Source organism: Leptosomus discolor, chromosome 18, assembly GCF_034619465.1.
Source record: "Leptosomus discolor isolate bLepDis1 chromosome 18, bLepDis1.hap2, whole genome shotgun sequence".
Lineage (NCBI taxonomy): Eukaryota > Metazoa > Chordata > Aves > Leptosomiformes > Leptosomidae > Leptosomus > Leptosomus discolor.
In genome coordinates, this window is record NC_141408.1 from 1,834,736 (window position 1) to 1,854,047 (window position 19,312).

The following is a 19,312-nucleotide window of genomic DNA, read 5'->3' on the forward strand; positions in this document are numbered from 1 at the left end:
GTCGGGACATGCGTTGGGCTCTACGTCGGGATTTAGCTTACTTTCAGCTCTACGTCGGGACGTGCGTTGGGCACTACGTCGGGACGTGCGTTGGGCTCTACGTCGGGACGTGCGTTGGGCTCTACGTCTGTAGTTAGCTAACTTTCTGCTCTACGTCGGGACATGCGTTGGGCTCTACGTCTGTATTTAGCTAACTTTCAGCTCTACGTCGGGACGTGCGTTGGGCTCTACGTCGGGACGTGCGTTGGGCTCTACGTCGGGACATGCGTTGGGCTCTACGTCGGGATTTAGCTTACTTTCAGCTCTACGTCGAGACGTGCGTTGGCCTCTACGTCGGGACGTGCGTTGGCCTCTACAGCGGGACGTGCGTTGGCCTCTACGTCGGGAAGTGCGTTGGCCTCTACGTCGGGATTTCGCTTACTTTCAGCTCTACTTCGGGACGTACGTTGGGCTCTACGTCGGGACGTGCGTTGAGCTCTACGTTGGGACACGCGTTGGGCTCTACGTCGGGACGCGCGTTGGGCTCTACGTCTGTAGTTAGCTAACTTTCAGCTCTACGTCGGGACGTGCGTTGGGCTCTACGTCGGGACGTGCGTTGGCCTATACGTCGCAATTTAGCTTACTTTCAGCTCCACGTCGGGACGTGCGTTGGGCTCTACGTCGGGACGCGCGTTTGGCTCTACGTCGGGACGTGCGTTGGGCTATACGTCGGGACGTGCGTTGGGCTGTACGTCGGGATTTAGCTTACTTTCAGCTCTACGTCGGGACGTGCGTTGGGCTCTACGTCGGGATTTAGCTTACTTTCAGCTCTACGTCGGGACGTGCGTTGGGCTCTACGTCGGGACGTGCGTTGGGCTCTACGTCGGGACGTGCGTTGGGATCTACGTCTGTAGTTAGATAACTTTCAGCTCTACGTCGGGACGTGCGTTGGGCTCTACGTCGGGACGTGCGTTGGGCTCTACGTCGGGCTTTAGCTTACTTTCAGCTCTACGTCGGGACGTGCGTTGGCCTCTACGTCGGGATTTAGCTTACTTTCAGCTCTACGTCGGGACGTGCGTTGGGCTCTACGTCGGGACGTGCGTTGGGCTCTACGTCTGTAGTTAGATAACTTTCAGCTCTACGTCGGGACGTGCGTTGGGCTCTACGTCGAAACGTGCGTTGGGCTCTACGTCGGGACGTGCGTTGGGCTCTACGTCGGGATTTAGCTTACTTTCAGCTCCACGTCGGGACGCGCGTTGGGCTCTACGTCGGGACGTGCGTTGGGCTCTACGTCGGGACATGCGTTGGGCTCTACGTCTGTAGTTAGCTAACTTCCAGCTCTACGTCGGGACGTGCGTTGGGCGCTACGTCGGGACGTGCGTTGGGCTCTACGTTGGGATTTAGCTTACTTTCAGCTCTACGTCGGGACGTGCGTTGGTCTCTACGTCGGGACGTGCGTTGGGCACTACGTCGGGACGTGCGCTGGGCTCTACGTAGGGATTTAGCTTACTTTCAGTTCCACGTCGGGACGTGCGTTGGGCAGTACTTCGGGACGTGCGTTGGGCTCTGTGTCGGGACGCGCGTTGGGCTCTACGTCGGGACGCGTGTTGGGCTCTACGTCGGGACGCGCGTTGGGCTCTACGTCTGTAGTTAGCTAACTTTTAGCTCTACGTCAGGACGCGCGTTGGGCTCTATGTCTGTAGTTAGCTAACTTTCAGCTCTACGTCGGGACGCGCGTTGGGCTCTACGTCTGTAGTTAGCTAACTTTCAGCTCTACGTCGGGACGCGCGTTGGGCTCTACGTCGGTATGCGCGTTGGGCTCTACGTCGGGACGTGCATTGGGCTCTACGTCGGGATTTAGCATACTTTCAGCTCTACGTCGGGACGCGCGTTGGGCTCTACGTCGGGACGTGCGTTGGGCTCTACGTCGGGACGTGCGTTGGCCTATACGTCGCGATTTAGCTTACTTTCAGCTCCACGTCGGGACGTGCGTTGGGCTCTACGTCGGGACGCGCGTTTGGCTCTACGTCGGGACGTGCGTTGGGCTATACGTCGGGACGTGCGTTGGGCTGTACGTCGGGATTTAGCTTACTTTCAGCTCTACGTCGGGACGTGCGTTGTCCTCTACGTCGGGACGTGCGTTGGCCTCTACGTCGGGATTTAGCTTACTTTCAGCTCTACGTCGGGACGTGCGTTGGCCTCTACGTCGGGACGTGCGTTGGCCTCTACGTCGGGATTTAGCTTACTTTCAGCTCTACGTCGGGACGTGCGTTGGGCTCTACGTCGGGATTTAGCTTACTTTCAGCTCTACGTCGGGACGTGCGTTGGGCTCTACGTCGGGACGTGCGTTGGGCTCTACGTCGGGACGTGCGTTGGGATCTACGTCTGTAGTTAGCTAACTTTCAGCTCTACGTCGGGACGTGTGTTGGGCTCTACGTCGGGACGTGCGTTGGGCTCTACGTCCGGACGTGCGTTGTGCTCTACGTCGGGATTTAGCTTTATTTCAGCTCTACGTCGGGACGTGCGTTGGCCTCTAAGACGGCATTTAGCTTACTTTCAGCTCTACGTCGGGACGTGCGTTGGGCTCTACGTCGGGAAGTGCGTTGGGCTCTACGTCGGGACGTGCGTTGGGCTCTACGTCGGGACGTGCGTTGGGCTCTACGTCTGTAGTTAGCTAACTTTCAGCTCTACGTCGGGACGTGCGTTGGGCACTATTTCGGACGTGCGTTGGGCTCTACGTCGGGACATGCGTTGGGCTCTACGTCGGGATTTAGCTTACTTTCAGCTCTACGTCGGGACATGCGTTGGGCACTACGTCGGGACCTGCGTTGGGCTCTACGTCGGGACGTGCGTTGGGCTCTACGTCTGTAGTTAGCTAACTTTCTGCTCTACGTCGGGACATGCGTTGGGCTCTACGTCTGTATTTAGCTAACTTTCAGCTCTACGTCGGGACGTGCGTTGGGCTCTACGTAGGGACGTGCGTTGGGCTCTAAGTCGGGACATGCGTTGGGCTCTACGTCGGGATTTAGCTTACTTTCAGCTCTACGTCGGGACGTGCGTTGGGCTCTACGTCGGGACGTGCGTTGGGCTCTACGTCGGGACGTGCGTTGGCCTATATGTCGCGATTTAGCTTACTTTCAGCTCCACGTCGGGACGTGCGTTGGGCTCTACGTCGGGACGCGCGTTTGGCTCTACGTCGGGACGTGCGTTGGGCTCTACGTCGGGACGTGCGTTGGGCTGTACGTCGGGATTTAGCTTACTTTCAGCTCTACGTCGGGACGTGCGTTGGCCTCTACGTCGGGAAGTGCGTTGGCCTCTACGTCGGGATTTAACTTACTTTCAGCTCTACGTCGGGACGTGCGTTGGCCTCTACGTCGGGACGTGCGTTGGCCTCTACGTCGGGATTTAGCTTACTTTCAGCTCTACGTCGGGACGTGCGTTGGGCTCTACGTCGGGATTTAGCTTACTTTCAGCTCTACGTCGGGACGTGCGTTGGGCTCTACGTCGGGACGTGCGTTGGGCTCTACGTCGGGACGTGCGTTGGGCTCTACGTCTGTAGTTAGCTAACTTTCAGCTCTACGTCGGGACGTGTGTTGGGCTCTACGTCGGGACGTGCGTTGGGCTCTACGTCGGGACGTGCGTTGTGCTCTACGTCGGGATTTAGCTTTATTTCAGCTCTACGTCGGGACGTGCGTTGGCCTCTAAGACGGCATTTAGCTTACTTTCAGCTCTACGTCGGGACGTGCGTTGGGCTCTACGTCGGGACGTGCGTTGGGCTCTACGTCGGGACGTGCGTTGGGCTCTACGTCTGTAGTTAGCTAACTTTCAGCTCTACGTCGGGACGTGCGTTGGGCTCTACGTCGGGATTTAGCTTACTTTCAGCTCTACGTCGGGACGTGCGTTGGGCACTACGTCGGGACGTGCGTTGGGCTCTACGTCGGGACGTGCGTTGGGCTCTACGTCTGTAGTTAGCTAACTTTCTGCTCTACGTCGGGACATGCGTTGGGCTCTACGTCTGTATTTAGCTAACTTTCAGCTCTACGTCGGGACGTGCGTTGGGCTCTACGTCGGGACGTGCGTTGGGCTCTACGTCGGGACATGCGTTGGGCTCTACGTCGGGATTTAGCTTACTTTCAGCTCTACGTCGAGATGTGCGTTGGCCTCTACGTCGGGACGTGCGTTGGCCTCTACAGCGGGACGTGCGTTGGCCTCTACGTCGGGAAGTGCGTTGGCCTCTACGTCGGGATTTCGCTTACTTTCAGCTCTACTTCGGGACGTGCGTTGGGCTCTACGTCGGGAGGTGCGTTGAGCTCTACGTCGGGACACGCGTTGGGCTCTACGTCGGGACGCGCGTTGGGCTCTACGTCTGTAGTTAGCTAACTTTCAGCTCTACGTCGGGACGTGCGTTGGGCTCTTCGTCTGTAGTTAGCTAACTTTCAGCTCTACGTCGGGACGTGCGTTGGGCTCTACGTCGGGACGTGCGTTGGGCTCTACGTCGGGACGTGCTTTGGGCTCTACGTCGGGATTTAGCTTACTTACAGGTCTACGTCGGGACGTGCGTTGGGCTCTACGTCAGGACGTGCGTTGGGATATACGTCGGGACGTGCGTTGGGCGCTACGTCGGGACGTGCGTTGGGCTCTACGTCGGGACGTGCGTTGGGCTCTACGTCTGTAGTTAGCTAACTTTCAGCTCTACGTCGGGACGTGCGTTGGGCTCTACGTCTGTAGTTAGCTAACTTTCAGCTCTACGTCGGGACGTGCGTTGGGCTCTACATCTGTAGTTAGCTAACTTTCAGCTATACGTCGGGACGTGCGTTGGGCTCTACGTCGGGACGTGCGTTGGGCTCTAAGTCGGGATTTAGCTTACTTTCAGCTCTACGTCGGGACGTGCGTTGGGCTGTACGTCAGGACGTGCGTTGGGCTCTACGTCGGGACGTGCGTTGGGCTCTACGTCTGTAGTTAGCTAACTTTCAGCTCTACGTCGGGACGTGCATTGGGCTCTATGTCGGGACGTGCGTTGGGCTCTACGTCGGGACGTGTGTTGGGCTCTACGTCGGGATTTAGCTTACTTTCAGCTCTACGTCGGGACGTGCGTTGGGCTCTACGTCGGGACGTGCGTTGGGCTCTACGTTGGGACGTGCGTTGGGCTCTGCGTCTGTAGTTAGCTAACTTTCTGCTCTACGTCGGGATGTGCTTTGGGCTCTACGTCTGTAGTTAGCTAACTTTCAGCTCTACGTCGGGACGTGCGTTGGGCGCTACGTCGGGACGTGCGTTGGGCTCTACGTCGGGACGTGCGTTGGGCTCTACGTCGGGATTTAGCTTACTTTCAGCTCTACGTCGGGACGTGCGTTGGCCTCTACGTCGGGACGTGCATTGGCCTCTAGGTCGGGACGTGCGTTGGCCTCTACGTCGGGATTTAGCTTATTTTCAGCTCTACGTCGGGACGTGCATTGGGCGCTACGTCGGGACGTGCGTTGGGCGCTACGTCGGGACGTGCGTTGGGCGGTACTTCGGGATGTGCGTTGGGCGCTACGTCGGGATTTAGCTTACTTTCATCTCTACTTCGGGACGTGCGTTGGGCTCTAGGTCGGGACGTGCGTTCGGCTCTACGTCGGGACGTGCGTTGGGCTCTACGTCGGGATTTAGCTTACTTTCAGCTCTACGTCGGGACGTGCGTTGGCCTCTACGTCGGGACGTGCGTTGGCCGCTACGTCGGGATTTAGCTTACTTTCAGCTCTACGTCGGGACGTGCGTTGGCCTCTACGTCGGGACGTGCGTTGGCCTCTACGTCGGGATTTAGCTAACTTTCAGCTCTACGTCGGGACGTGCGTTGGGCTCTACGTCGGGATTTAGCTTACTTTCAGCTCTACGTCGGGACGTGCGTTGGGCTCTACGTCGGGACGTGCGTTGGGCTCTACGTTGGGACGAGCCTTGGGCTCTACGTCTGTATTTAGCTAACTTTCAGCTCTACGTCGGGACGTGCGTTGGGCTCTACGTCGGGACGTGCGTTGGGCTCTACGTCGGGACGTGCGTTGGGCTCTACGTCTGTAGTTAGCTAACTTTCAGCTCTACGTCGGGACGTGCGTTGGGCTCTACGTCGGGACGTGAGTTGGGCTCTACGTCGGGACGTGCGTTGGGCTCTACGTCGGGATTTAACTTCCTTTCAGCTCTACGTCGGGACGTGCGTTGGCCTCTACGTCGGCATTTAGCTTACTTTCAGCTCTACGTCGGGACGTGCGTTGGGCTCTACGTCGGGACGTGCGTTGGGCTCTACGTCGGGACGTGCGTTGGGTTCTACGTCGGGACGTGCGTTGGGCTCTACGTCTGTAGTTAGCTAACTTTCTGCTCTACGTCGGGACGTGCGTTGGGCTCTACGTCTGTAGTTAGCTAACTTTCAGCTCTACGTCGGGACGTGCGTTGGGCGCTATGTCGGGACGTGCGTTGGGCTCTACGTCGGGACGTGCGTTGGGCTCTACGTCGGGATTTAGCTTACTTTCAGCTCTACGTCGGGACGTGCGTTGGGCTCTACGTCGGGATTTAGCTTACTTACAGGTCTACGTCGGGACGTGCGTTGGGCTCTACGTCAGGACGTGCGTTGGGATATACGTCGGGACGTGCGTTGGGCGCTACGTCGGGACGTGCGTTGGGCTCTACGTCGGGACGTGCGTTGGGCTCTACGTCTGTAGTTAGCTAACTTTCAGCTCTACGTCGGGACGTGCGTTGGGCTCTACATCTGTAGTTAGCTAACTTTCAGCTCTACGTCGGGACGTGCGTTGGGCTCTACGTCGGGACGTGCGTTGGGCTCTACGTCGGGATTTAGCTTACTTTCAGCTCTACGTCGGGACGTGCGTTGGGCTGTACGTCGGGACGTGCGTTGGGCTCTACGTCGGGACGTGCGTTGGGCTCTACATCTGTAGTTAGCTAACTTTCAGCTCTACGTCGGGACGTGCATTGGGCTCTATGTCGGGACGTGCGTTGGGCTCTACGTCGGGACGTGTGTTGGGCTCTACGTCGGGATTTAGCTTACTTTCAGCTCTACGTCGGGACGTGCGTTGGGCTCTACGTCGGGACGTGCGTTGGGTTCTACGTTGGGATGTGCGTTGGGCTCTGCGTCTGTAGTTAGCTAACTTTCTGCTCTACGTCGGGATGTGCTTTGGGCTCTACGTCTGTAGTTAGCTAACTTTCAGCTCTACGTCGGGACGTGCGTTGGGCGCTACGTCGGGACGTGCGTTGGGCTCTACGTCGGGACGTGCGTTGGGCTCTACATCGGGATTTAGCTTACTTTCAGCTCTACGTCGGGACGTGCGTTGGCCTCTACGTCATGACGTCCGTTGGCCTCTACGTCGGGACGTGCTTTGGCCTCTACGTCGGGATTTAGCTTACATTCAGCTCTACGTCGGGACGTGCATTGGGCGCTACGTCGGGACGTGCGTTGGGCGGTACTTCGGGATGTGCGTTGGGCGCTACGTCGGGATTTAGCTTACTTTCATCTCTACGTCGGGACGTGCGTTGTGCTCTAGGTCGGGACGTGCGTTCGGCTCTACGTCGGGACGTGCGTTGGGCTCTACGTCGGGATTTAGCTTACTTTCAGCTCTACGTCGGGACGTGCGTTGGCCTCTACGTCGGGACGTGCGTTGGCCTCTACGTCGGGATTTAGCTTACTTTCAGCTCTACGTCGGGACGTGCGTTGGCCTCTACGTCGGGACGTGCGTTGGCCTCTACGTCAGGATTTAGCTTACTTTCAGCTCTACGTCGGGACGTGCGTTGGGCTCTACGTCGGGATTTAGCTTACTTTCAGCTCTACGTCGGGACGTGCGTTGGGCTCTACGTCGGGACGTGCGTTGGGCTCTACGTCGGGACGTGCGTTGGGCTCTACGTCGGGACGTGCGTTGGGCTCTACGTCTGTAGTTAGCTAACTTTCAGCTCTACGTCGGGACGTGCGTTGGGCTCTACGTCGGGACGTGAGTTGGGCTCTACGTCGGGACGTGCGTTGGGCTCTACGTCGGGATTTAGCTTCCTTTCAGCTCTACGTCGGGACGTGCGTTGGCCTCTACGTCGGGACGTGCGTTGGGCTCTACGTCGGGACGTGCGTTGGGCTCTACGTCGGGACGTGCGTTGGGTTCTACGTCGGGACGTGCGTTGGGCTCTACGTCTGTAGTTAGCTAACTTTCAGCTCTACGTCGGGACGTGCGTTGGGCGCTATGTCGGGACGTGCGTTGGGCTCTACGTCGGGACGTGCGTTGGGCTCTACGTCGGGATTTAGCTTACTTTCAGCTCTATGTCGGGACGTGCGTTGGGCTCTACGTCGGGACGTGCGTTGGGCTCTACGTCTGTAGTTAGCTAACTTTCTGCTCTACGTCGGGACGTGCGTTGGGCTCTACGTCTGTAGTTAGGTAACTTTCAGCTCTACGTCGGGACGTGCGTTGGGCTCTACGTCGGGACGTGCGTTGGGCTCTACGTCGGGACGTGCGTTGGGCTCTACGTCGGGATTTAGCTTACTTTCATCTCTACGTCGAGACGTGCGTTGGCCTCTACGTCGGGACGTGCGTTGGCCTCTACATCGGGACGTGCGTTGGGCTCTACATCGGGACGTGCGTTGGGCTCTACATCGGGATTTAGCTTACTTTCAGCTCTACGTCGGGACGTACGTTGGGCTCTACGTCGGTACACGCGTTGGGCTCTACGTCGGGACGCGCGTTGGGCTCTACGTCTGTAGTTAGCTAACTTTCAGCTCTACGTCGGGACGTGCGTTGGCCTCTACGTCGGGATTTAGCTTACTTTCAGCTCTACGTCGGGACGTGCATTGGGCTCTACGTCGGGACGTGCGTTGGGCGCTACGTTGGGACGTGCGTTGGGCTCTACGTCGGGACGTGCGTTGGCCTCTACGTCGAGATTTAGCTTACTTTCAGCTCTACGTCGGGACGTGCATTGGGCGCTACGTCAGGACGTGCGTTAGGCTCTACGTCGGGACGTGCGTTGGGCTCTACGTCGGGATTTAGCTTCCTTTCAGCTCTACGTCGGGACGTGCGTTGGCCTCTACGTCGGCATTTAGCTTACTTTCAGCTCTACGTCGGGACGTGCGTTGGGCTCTACGTCGGGACGTGCGTTGGGCTCTACGTCGGGACGTGCGTTGGGTTCTACGTCGGGACGTGCGTTGGGCTCTACGTCTGTAGTTAGCTAACTTTCAGCTCTACGTCGGGACGTGCGTTGGGCGCTATGTCGGGACGTGCCTTGGGCTCTACGTCGGGATGTGCATTGGGCTCTACGTCGGGATTTAGCTTACTTTCAGCTCTACGTCGGGACGTGCGTTGGGCTCTACGTCGGGACGTGCGTTGGGCTCTACGTCGGGACGTGCATTGGGCTCTACGTCTGTAGTTAGCTAACTTTCAGCTCTACGTCGGGACGTGCGTTGGGCTCTACGTCGGGACGTGCGTTGGGCTCTACGTCGGGACGTGCGTTGGGCTCTACGTCGGGACGTGCGTTGAGCTCTACGTCGGGATTTAGCTTACTTTCAGGTCTACGTCGGGACGTGCGTTGGGCTCTTCGTCGGGACGTGCGTTGGGCTCTACATCTGTAGTTAGCTAACTTTCAGCTCTACATCGGGACGTGCGTTGGGCGCTACGTCGGGACGTGCGTTAGGCTCTACGTCGGGACGTGCGTTGGCCTCTACGTCGGGATTTAGCTTACTTTCAGCTCTACGTCGGGACGTGCATTGGGCTCTACGTCGGGACGTGCGTTGGGCGCTACGTTGGGACGTGCGTTGGGCTCTACGTCGGGACGTGCGTTGGCCTCTACGTCGGGATTTAGCTTACTTTCAGCTCTACGTCGGGACGTGCATTGGGCTCTACGTCGGGACGTGCGTTGGGCGCTACGTTGGGACGTGCGTTGGGCTCTACGTCGGGACGTGCGTTGGCCTCTACGTCGGGATTTAGCTTACTTTCAGCTCTACGTCGGGACGTGCATTGGGCGCCACGTCAGGACGTGCGTTGGGCGCTACGTCGGGACGTGCGTTGGGCGGTACTTCGGGATGTGCGTTGGGCGCTACGTCGGGATTTAGCTTACTTTCAGCTCTACGTCGGGACGTGCGTTGGGCTCTAGGTAGGGACATGCGTTGGGCTCTACGTCGGGACGTGCGTTGGGCTCTACGTCGGGATTTAGCTTACTTTCAGCTCTACGTCGGGACGTGCGTTGGCCTCTACGTCGGGACGTGCGTTGGCCTCTGCGTCGGGATTTAGCTTACTTTCAGCTCTACTTCGGGACGTGCGTTGGCCTCTACGTCGGGACGTGCGTTGGCCTCTGCGTCGGGATTTAGCTTACTTCAGCTCTACGTCGGGACGTGCGTTGGGCTCTACGTCGGGATTTAGCTTACTTTCAGCTCTACGTCGGGACGTGCGTTGGGCTCTACGTCGGGACGTGCGTTGGGCTCTACGTCTGTAGTTAGCTAACTTTCAGCTCTACGTTGGGACGTGCGTTGGGCTCTGCGTCGGGACGCGTGTTGGGCTCTACGTCGGGACGTGCGTTGGGCTCTACGTCTGTAGTTAGCTAACTTTCAGCTCTACTTCGGGACGTGCGTTGGGCTCTACGTCGGGACGTGAGTTGGGCTCTACGTCGGGACGTGCGTTGGGCTCTACGTCGGGATTTAGCTTCCTTTCAGCTCTACGTCGGGACGTGCGTTGGCCTCTACGTCGGCATTTAGCTTACTTTCAGCTCTACGTCGGGACGTTCGTTGGGCTCTACGTCGGGACGTGCGTTGGGCTCTACGTCGGGACGTGCGTTGGGTTCTACGTCGGGACGTGCGTTGGGCTCTACGTCTGTAGTTAGCTAACTTTTAGCTCTACGTCGGGACGTGCGTTGGGCTCTACGTCTGTAGTTAGCTAACTTTCAGCTCTACGTCGGGACGTGCGTTGGGCGCTACGTCGGGACGTGCGTTGGGCTCTACGTTGGGATTTAGATAACTTTCAGCTCTACGTCGGGACGTGCGTTGGTCTCTACGTCGGGACGTGCGTTGGGCACTACGTCGGGACGTGCGCTGGACTCTACGTCGGGATTTAGCTTACTTTCAGTTCCACGTCGGGACGTGCGTTGGGCAGTACGTCGGGACGTGCGTTGGGCTCTGTGTCGGGACGCGCGTTGGGCTCTACGTCGGGACGCGTGTTGGGCTCTACGTCGGGACGCGCGTTGGGCTCTACGTCTGTAGTTAGCTAACTTTTAGCTCTACGTCGGGACGCGCGTTGGGCTCTACGTCTGTAGTTAGCTAACTTTCAGCTCTACGTCGGGACGCGCGTTGGGCTCTACGTCTGTAGTTAGCTAACTTTCACCTCTACGTCGGGACGTGCGTTGGCCTCTACGTCGGGATTTAGCTTACTTTCAGCTCTACGTCGGGACGTGCGTTGGGCTCTACGTCGGGATTTAGCTTACTTTCAGCTCTACGTCGGGACGTGCGTTGGGCTCTACGTCGGGACGTGCGTTGGGCTCTACGTCGGGACGTGCGTTGGGCTCTACGTCTGTAGTTAGCTAACTTTCAGCTCTACGTCGGGACGTGTGTTGGGCTCTACGTCGGGACGTGCGTTGTGCTCTACGTCGGGATTTAGCTTTATTTCAGCTCTACGTCGGGACGTGCGTTGTCCTCTAAGACGGCATTTAGCTTACATTCAGCTCTACGTTGGGACGTGCGTTGGGCTCTACGTCGGGAAGTGCGTTGGGCTCTACGTCGGGACGTGCGTTGGGCTCTATGTCGGGACGTGCGTTGGGCTCTACGTCGGGACGTGCGTTGGGCTCTACGTCTGTAGTTAGCTAACTTTCAGCTCTACGTCGGGACGTGCGTTGGGCGCTATTTCGGACGTGCGTTGGGCTCTACGTCGGGACCTGTGTTGGGCTCTACGTCGGGATTTAGCTCACTTTCAGCTCTACGTCGGGACGTGCGTTGGGCACTACGTCGGGACGTGCGTTGGGCTCTACGTCGGGACGTGCGTTGGGCTCTACGTCTGTAGTTAGCTAACTTTCTGCTCTACGTCGGGACATGCGTTGGGCTCTACGTCTGTATTTAGCTAACTTTCAGCTCTACGTCGGGACGTGCGTTGGGCTCTACGTCGGGACGTGCGTTGGGCTCTACATCGGGATGTGCGTTGGGCTCTACGTCGGGACGTGCGTTGGGCTCTACGTCTGTAGTTAGATAACTTTCAGCTCTACGTCGGGACGTGCGTTGGGCTCTACGTCGGGACGTGCGTTGGGCTCTACGTCGGGATTTAGCTTACTTTCAGGTCCACGTCGGGACGCGCGTTGGGCTCTACGTCGGGACGCGCGTTGGGCTCTACGTCGGGACGTGCGTTGGGCTCTACGTCTGTAGTTAGCTAACTTTCAGCTCTACGTCGGGACGTGCGTTGGGCGCTACGTCGGGACGTGCGTTGGGCTCTACATTGGGATTTAGCTTACTTTCAGCTCTACGTCGGGACGTGCGTTGGTCTCTACGTCGGGACGTGCGTTGGGCACTACGTCGGGACGTGCGCTGGGCTCTACGTCGGGATTTAGCTTACTTTCAGTTCCACGTCGGGACGTGCGTTGGGCAGTACGTCGGGACGTGCGTTGGGCTCTGTGTCGGGACGCGCGTTGGGCTCTACGTCGGGACGCGCGTTGGGCTCTACGTCTGTAGTTAGCTAACTTTTCGCTCTACGTCGGGACGCGCGTTGGGCTCTACGTCTGTAGTTAGCTAACTTTCACCTCTACGTCGGGACGTGCGTTGGCCTCTACGTCGGGATTTAGCTTACTTTCAGCTCTACGTCAGGACGTGCGTTGGGCTCTACGTCGGGATTTAGCTTACTTTCAGCTCTACGTCGGGACATGCGTTGGGCTCTACGTCGGGACGTGCGTTGGGCTCTACGTCGGGACGTGCGTTGGGCTCTACGTCTGTAGTTAGCTAACTTTCAGCTCTACGTCGGGACGTGTGTTGGGCTCTACGTCGGGACGTGCGTTGTGCTCTACGTCGGGATTTAGCTTTATTTCAGCTCTACGTCGGGACGTGCGTTGGCCTCTAAGACGGCATTTAGCTTACTTTCAGCTCTACGTCGGGACGTGCGTTGGGCTCTACGTCGGGAAGTGCGTTGGGCTCTACGTCGGGACGTACGTTGGGCTCTACGTCGGGACGTGCGTTGGGCTCTACGTCGGGACATGCGTTGGGCTCTACGTCTGTAGTTAGCTAACTTTCAGCTCTACGTCGGGACGTGCGTTGGGCGCTATTTCGGACGTGCGTTGGGCTCTACGTCGGGACCTGCGTTGGGCTCTACGTCGGGATTTAGCTTACTTTCAGCTCTACGTCGGGACGTGCGTTGGGCACTACGTCGGGACGTGCGTTGGGCTCTACGTCGGGACGTGCGTTGGGCTCTACGTCTGTAGTTAGCTAACTTCCTGCTCTACGTCGGGACATGCGTTGGGCTCTACGTCTGTATTTAGCTAACTTTCAGCTCTACGTCGGGACGTGCGTTGGGCTCTACGTCGGGACGTGCGTTGCGCTCTACATCGGGACGTGCGTTGGGCTCTACGTCGGGATTTAGCTTACTTTCAGCTCTAAATCGAGACGTGCGTTGGCCTCTACGTCGGGACGTGCGTTGGCCTCTACATCGGGACGTGCGTTGGCCTCTACGTCGGGAAGTGCGTTGGCCTCTACGTCGGGATTTCGCTTACTTTCAGCTCTACTTCGGGACGTGCGTTGGATTCTACGTCGGGACGTGCGTTGAGCTCTACGTCGGGACACGCGTTGAGCTCTACGTCGGGACGCGCGTTGGGCTCTACGTCTGTAGTTAGCTAACTTTCAGCTCTACGTCGGGACGTGCGTTGGGCTCTTCGTCTGTAGTTAGCTAACTTTCAGCTCTACGTCGGGACGTGCGTTGGGCTCTACGTCGGGACGTGCGTTTGGCTCTATGTCGGGATTTAGCTTACTTTCAGCTCTACGTCGGGACGTGCGTTGGGCTCTACTTCGGGACGTGCGTTGGGCTCTACGTCGGGACGTGCTTTGGGCTCTACGTCGGGATTTAGCTTACTTACAGGTCTACGTCGGGACGTGCGTTGGGCTCTACGTCGGGACGTGCGTTGGGATATACGTCGGGACGTGCGTTGGGCGCTACGTCGGGACGTGCGTTGGGCTCTACGTCGGGACGTGCGTTGGGCTCTACGTCTGTAGTTAGCTAACTTTCAGCTCTACGTCGGGACGTGCGTTGGGCTCTACGTCTGTAGTTAGCTAACTTTCAGCTCTACGTCGGGACGTGCGTTGGGCTCTACGTCGGGACGTGCGTTGGGCTCTACGTCGGGATTTAGCTTACTTTCAGCTCTACGTCGGGACGTGCGTTGGGCTCTACGTCGGGACGTGCGTTGGGCTCTACGTCGGGACGTGCGTTGGGCTCTACGTCTGTAGTTAGCTAACTTTCAGCTCTACGTCGGGACGTGCATTGGGCTCTATGTCGGGACGTGCGTTGGGCTCTACGTCGGGACGTGCGTTGGGCTCTACGTCGGGATTTAGCTTACTTTCAGCTCTACGTCGGGACGTGCGTTGGGCTCTACGTCGGGACGTGCGTTGGGCTCTACGTTGGGACGTGCGTTGGGCTCTGCGTCTGTAGTTAGCTAACTTTCTGCTCTACGTCGGGATGTGCGTTGGGCTCTACGTCTGTAGTTAGCTAACTTTCAGCTCTACGTCGGGACGTGCGTTGGGCGCTACGTCGGGACGTGCGTTGGGCTCTACGTCGGGACGTGCGTTGGGCTCTACGTCGGGATTTAGCTTACTTTCAGCTCTACGTCGGGACGTGCATTGGGCGCTACGTCGGGATTTAGCTTACTTTCAGCTCTACGTCGGGACGTGCGTTGGGCTCTACGTCGGGACGTGCGTTGGGCTCTACGTCGGGACGTGCGTTGGGCTCTACGTCTGTAGTTAGCTAACTTTTAGCTCTACGTCGGGACGCGCGTTGGGCTCTACGTCTGTAGTTAGCTAACTTTCAGCTCTACGTCGGGACGCGCGTTGGGCTCTACGTCGGTATGCGCGTTGGGCTCTACGTCGGGACGTGCATTGGGCTCTACGTCGGGATTTAGCATACTTTCAGCTCTACGTCGGGACGTGCGTTGGGCTCTACGTCGGGACGTGCGTTGGGCTCTACGTCGGGACGTGCGTTGGCCTATACGTCGGGATTTAGCTTACTTTCAGCTCCACGTCGGGACGTGCGTTGGGCTCTACGTCGGGACGCGCGTTTGGCTCTACGTCGGGACGTGCGTTGGGCTTTACGTCGGGACGTGCGTTGGGCTGTACGTCGGGATTTAGCTTACTTTCAGCTCTACGTCGGGACGTGCGTTGGCCTCTACGTCGGGACGTGCGTTGGCCTCTACGTCGGGATTTAACTTACTTTCAGCTCTACGTCGGGACGTGCGTTGGCCTCTACGTCGGGACGTGCGTTGGCCTCTACGTCGGGATTTAGCTTACTTTCAGCTCTACGTCGGGACGTGCGTTGGGCTCTATGTCGGGATTTAGCTTACTTTCAGCTCTACGTCGGGACGTGCGTTGGGCTCTACGTCGGAACGTGCGTTGGGCTCTACGTCGGGACGTGCGTTGGGCTCTTCGTCTGTAGTTAGCTAACTTTCAGCTCTACGTCGGGACGTGTGTTGGGCTCTACGTCGGGACGTGCGTTGGGCTCTACGTTGCGACGTGCGTTGGGCTCTACGTCGGGATTTAGCTTACTTTCAGCTCTACGTCGGGACGTGCGTTGCCCTCTAAGACGGCATTTAGCTTACTTTCAGCTCTACGTCGGGACATGCGTTGGGCTCTACGTCGGGAAGTGCGTTGGGCTCTACGTCGGGACGTGCGTTGGGCTCTACGTCGGGACGTGCGTTGGGCTCTACGTCTGTAGTTAGCTAACTTTCAGCTCTACGTCGGGACGTGCGTTGGGCGCTATTTCGGACGTGCGTTGGGCTCTACGTCGGGACCTGCGTTGGGCTCTACGTCGGGATTTAGCTTACTTTCAGCTCTACGTCGGGACGTGCGTTGGGCACTACGTCGGGACGTGCGTTGGGCTCTACGTCGGGACGTGCGTTGGGCTCTACGTTTGTAGTTAGCTAACTTTCTGCTCTACGTCGGGACATGCGTTGGGCTCTACGTCTGTATTTAGCTAACTTTCAGCTCTACGTCGGGACGTGCGTTGGGCGCTATTTCGGACGTGCGTTGGGCTCTACGTCGGGACCTGCGTTGGGCTCTACGTCGGGATTTAGCTTACTTTCAGCTCTACATCGGGACGTGCGTTGGGCACTACGTCGGGACGTGCGTTGGGCTCTACGTCGGGACGTGCGTTGGGCTCTACGTCTGTAGTTAGCTAACTTTCAGCTCTACGTCGGGACGTGCGTTGGGCGCTATTTCGGACGTGCGTTGGGCTCTACGTCGGGACCTGCGTTGGGCTCTACGTCGGGATTTAGCTTACTTTCAGCTCTACGTCGGGACGTGCGTTGGGCACTACGTCGGGACGTGCGTTGGGCTCTACGTCGGGACGTACGTTGGGCTCTACGTCTGTAGTTAGCTAACTTTCTGCTCTACGTCGGGACATGCGTTGGGCTCTACGTCTGTATTTAGCTAACTTTCAGCTCTACGTCGGGACGTGCGTTGGGCTCTACGTCGGGACGTGCGTTGGGCTCTACATCGGGACGTGCGTTGGGCTCTACGTCGGGATTTAGCTTACTTTCAGCTCTACGTCGAGACGTGCGTTGGCCTCTACGTCGGGACGTGCGTTGGCCTCTACATCGGGACGTGCGTTGGCCTCTACGTCGGGAAGTGCGTTGGCCTCTACGTCGGGATTTCGCTTACTTTCAGCTCTACTTCGGGACGTGCGTTGGATTCTACGTCGGGCCGTGCGTTGAGCTCTACGTCGTGACACGCGTTGGGCTCTACGTCGGGACGCGCGTTGGGCTCTACGTCTGTAGTTAGCTAACTTTCAGCTCTACGTCGGGACGTGCGTTGGGCTCTTCGTCTGTAGTTAGCTAACTTTCAGCTCTACGTCGGGACGTGCGTTGGGCTCTACGTCGGGACGTGCGTTGGGCTCTATGTCGGGATTTAGCTTACTTTCAGCTCTACGTCGGGACGTGCGTTGGGCTCTACGTCGGGACGTGCGTTGGGCTCTACGTCGGGACGTGCTTTGGGCTCTACGTCGGGATTTAGCTTACTTACAGGTCTACGTCGGGACGTGCGTTGGGCTCTACGTCGGGACGTGCGTTGGGATATACGTCGGGACGTGCGTTGGGCTCTACGTCTGTAGTTAGCTAACTTCCTGCTCTACGTCGGGACATGCGTTGGGCTCTACGTCTGTATTTAGCTAACTTTCAGCTCTACGTCGGGACGTGCGTTGGGCTCTACGTCGGGACGTGCGTTGGGCTCTACATCGGGACGTGCGTTGGGCTCTACGTCGGGATTTAGCTTACTTTCAGCTCTAAATCGAGACGTGCGTTGGCCTCTACGTCGGGACGTGCGTTGGCCTCTACATCGGGACGTGCGTTGGCCTCTACGTCGGGAAGTGCGTTGGCCTCTACGTCGGGATTTCGCTTACTTTCAGCTCTACTTCGGGACGTGCGTTGGATTCTACGTCGGGACGTGCGTTGAGCTCTACGTCGGGACACGCGTTGAGCTCTACGTCGGGACGCGCGTTGGGCTCTACGTCTGTAGTTAGCTAACTTTCAGCTCTACGTCGGGACGTGCGTTGGGCTCTTCGTCTGTAGTTAGCTAACTTTCAGCTCTACGTCGGGACGTGCGTTGGGCTCTACGTCGGGACGTGCGTTTGGCTCTATGTCGGGATTTAGCTTACTTTCAGCTCTACGTCGGGACGTGCGTTGGGCTCTACTTCGGGACGTGCGTTGGGCTCTACGTCGGGACGTGCTTTGGGCTCTACGTCGGGATTTAGCTTACTTACAGGTCTACGTCGGGACGTGCGTTGGGCTCTACGTCGGGACGTGCGTTGGGATATACGTCGGGACGTGCGTTGGGCGCTACGTCGGGACGTGCGTTGGGCTCTACGTCGGGACGTGCGTTGGGCTCTACGTCTGTAGTTAGCTAACTTTCAGCTCTACGTCGGGACGTGCGTTGGGCTCTACGTCTGTAGTTAGCTAACTTTCAGCTCTACGTCGGGACGTGCGTTGGGCTCTACGTCGGGACGTGCGTTGGGCTCTACGTCGGGATTTAGCTTACTTTCAGCTCTACGTCGGGACGTGCGTTGGGCTCTACGTCGGGACGTGCGTTGGGCTCTACGTCGGGACGTGCGTTGGGCTCTACGTCTGTAGTTAGCTAACTTTCAGCTCTACGTCGGGACGTGCATTGGGCTCTATGTCGGGACGTGCGTTGGGCTCTACGTCGGGACGTGCGTTGGGCTCTACGTCGGGATTTAGCTTACTTTCAGCTCTACGTCGGGACGTGCGTTGGGCTCTACGTCGGGACGTGCGTTGGGCTCTACGTTGGGACGTGCGTTGGGCTCTGCGTCTGTAGTTAGCTAACTTTCTGCTCTACGTCGGGATGTGCGTTGGGCTCTACGTCTGTAGTTAGCTAACTTTCAGCTCTACGTCGGGACGTGCGTTGGGCGCTACGTCGGGACGTGCGTTGGGCTCTACGTCGGGACGTGCGTTGGGCTCTACGTCGGGATTTAGCTTACTTTCAGCTCTACGTCGGGACGTGCATTGGGCGCTACGTCGGGATTTAGCTTACTTTCAGCTCTACGTCGGGACGTGCGTTGGGCTCTACGTCGGGACGTGCGTTGGGCTCTACGTCGGGACGTGCGTTGGGCTCTACGTCTGTAGTTAGCTAACTTTTAGCTCTACGTCGGGACGCGCGTTGGGCTCTACGTCTGTAGTTAGCTAACTTTCAGCTCTACGTCGGGACGCGCGTTGGGCTCTACGTCGGTATGCGCGTTGGGCTCTACGTCGGGACGTGCATTGGGCTCTACGTCGGGATTTAGCATACTTTCAGCTCTACGTCGGGACGTGCGTTGGGCTCTACGTCGGGACGTGCGTTGGGCTCTACGTCGGGACGTGCGTTGGCCTATACGTCGGGATTTAGCTTACTTTCAGCTCCACGTCGGGACGTGCGTTGGGCTCTACGTCGGGACGCGCGTTTGGCTCTACGTCGGGACGTGCGTTGGGCTTTACGTCGGGACGTGCGTTGGGCTGTACGTCGGGATTTAGCTTACTTTCAGCTCTACGTCGGGACGTGCGTTGGCCTCTACGTCGGGACGTGCGTTGGCCTCTACGTCGGGATTTAACTTACTTTCAGCTCTACGTCGGGACGTGCGTTGGCCTCTACGTCGGGACGTGCGTTGGCCTCTACGTCGGGATT